The 2,626-nt window shown below is 43.5% G+C and overlaps 1 pseudogene; it reads right to left on the reverse strand.

Annotated features, from left to right (window-relative positions):
• Positions 1-602: 602 nt before the first annotated feature.
• On the reverse strand, positions 603-2,003 carry LOC116408762 (annotated as a pseudogene).
• Positions 2,004-2,626: the final 623 nt, after the last annotated feature.

Below are 2,626 nucleotides of genomic sequence, written 5' to 3' on the forward strand. Positions count from 1 at the left end.
GGGAATATTATGCAGAAGCGTGATTTTCCCTTTTATTGACCTCGGATGTTTTGACTTTTACAATTTGATGGCACTAATAGCTTGGGTTTTATAAGCATTATGCAAATAAATGGCGATAAACTATTTGTTTTGAAAGAGGAAATAATGAAAGTTCTCTCTCTGATGTACGGCGGCTTGTAAACACAAGGCATCCTTTCTGCTGGTGTCACACTCACACTAAATGATAAAGTAGGGGATTAGTATAGCAATAATAATTCCACACATGTAAAGGGGATATTTATAGATCACACACAGTATTTTCAGTTTTGTTTCTTATATAGTTAATATCAGGCCTGACCAACTGTAGACCCAGGGGATAGTTATGCACCACAGCATGTCCACAATCTCTGTAAAAAGCTTTGTATGACTGTAAAGTGTTGGGTTCACAGTGGAGTTGTGCAGGACTCAATGGTAATGCTTAAACAACTTGTTTATTAGAGCTCCAACATGGCAAACTATATACAGGCATTTCAAGTAGGTAGTATATCTAACCATAGAGAGCAAACAGAAGCCAAGCTAGATAACACATTGTAGCTGAGCTAACATTTAGGCATCCAGCTCCCTCTAGTGGTACACAACACTCCTCCCCCCTAGCTAACGTAATCGTCCATCCACTTTGGAGGCACCCTGTTGCGTTGTGGCCGTTCATAACCAGAAGTCTGACCACAAGAGACATCTTGGGAGGAGTTATCACAGTTCTCTATAGGAGCAGAGTCATTCTCTGGTGGAATACTGGTTTCATTGGTCCCTTGGCTGCATGAGGTAGCCACTTCATCTGGAAGAGAGTCACTAGAAACCACCTTGGGACAACCCATGCTCTCCATTAAGGTACTGTTACTTGGCTGAACACGCCTCCGCAACTGATCAACATGACGGTGCCACTCTTGCCCATCATCACAATGTGCCTTGTATGACACAGGTCCAGTAACTTCAGTTATTACTGCAGGGACCCACTTTGGACCAGCCCCATAATTCCTGGCATACACTGGATCATTAGAAGCAAATGTACGCAGAGTCTTAGAGGATAGGGCTGAATCCAGGCTTTGTTGCTGTTTCCTTTCTACATCATCAGTTAGATCTGGATTAAGACGATCAAGACATGTTTTAAGGCGCCGCCCCATCAGAAGCTCAGCAGGGCTGACACCTGTGGTAGGACATGGGGTAACATGCTGAGCTATAAGGAATCGTGCAAGTCTTGTTGACCAGTCCCCATTAGTAATCCTTCTGAGTGCATCCTTCGCAGTTTGAACCATTCTTTCAGCTTGTCAATTTCCTTGAGGTCGACATGGAGCAATGGTTACTGCCCTTATTAAGTTGTTATTGGTAAAGGTCTTAAACTCCTCAGAAGTAAAAGCAGTCCCATTGTCTGATACAATAACATCTGGTATTCCGTGTGTTGCAAACAGATGACGCAGGGCTGAAATTGTCACAGCTGATGTCTGAGATGACACTAGGATGACCTCTAACCATTTTGAGAAAGAGTCTACCACTACAAGAAAGTTCTTCCCCTGGAATGGTCCAGCAAAATCAATATGAAGTCTAGACCAAGGCTTTTTTGTAATCTCCCAAGGAAACACTGGAGCTGCAGGGAGGCTGTGACGAGAGTTCTGGCAAGTGACACACAGATGTACGGTCTCCTCTATGTCTGTGTCAATTCTGGGCCACCAGACATAACTCCTTGCGAGAGCTTTCATGCGCACGATTCCTGGGTGGGCTGCATGTAGCATATCTAGGACAAATTTGCGTCCTCTTTGAGGAATGACTACTCGGCTTCCCCATAATAAACACCCTTTATGTGCAGATAGTTCATGTTGACGGTTTGAATATGGTCTGAACTCTTCAGACAACTTTTCATTTGTCCATCCCCTCCACACCCAGTTGAGAACACGAGAAAGGATTGGATCCTTTGCAGTCATATGAGCAATCTCAGTAGCTTCCAGTGGAGAATCAGGGAGGGATTCAAGCACAAGTACTTCAAGTAAAGGGGGTAGTGAGTGAGCGGATGACTGCAAATGTTTTAGGCCCACAGACAGTCAGTAGCACTGCCCTCTTTTGCTCAGGGTTAGCTATAGTGTTTGCTTCTAGGAAGTAAGAAAGTCTCTCTGCATATGAGTCCCAAGAAGAAGGGTCACTTACATCAAATTCCTCCATGTGTCCCAGGGTAGCCATGTCTGCAGTGGATCTGAAGTTTGTCCTGTGAGTTCTCTTTTCCTATTCTGCTGCTCTGTCCAGACAGCAGAGTTCTAATCCTCGTCGCCACAAAAAGTGTTGGGTTCACAGTGGAGTTGTGCAGGACTCAATGGTAATGCTTAAACAACTTGTTTATTAGAGCTCCAACATGGCAAACTATATACAGACATTTCAAGTAGGAAGTATATCTAACCATAAAGAGCAAACAGAAGCCAAGCTAGATAACACATTGTAGCTGAGCTAACATTTAGGCATCCAGCTCCCTCTAGTGGTACACAACAATTATAGTAACTGGTTCATGGTATAAACATCTAGGACAGCACTGGTTTATACAAATTACCAACTACATAGGCATATCAAATTCTGTAACCATGTTTCTTGTACAACAAATATGCTG

This window comes from Xenopus tropicalis, chromosome 2 (assembly GCF_000004195.4).
Source record: "Xenopus tropicalis strain Nigerian chromosome 2, UCB_Xtro_10.0, whole genome shotgun sequence".
In the NCBI taxonomy this organism is placed as follows: domain Eukaryota; kingdom Metazoa; phylum Chordata; class Amphibia; order Anura; family Pipidae; genus Xenopus; species Xenopus tropicalis.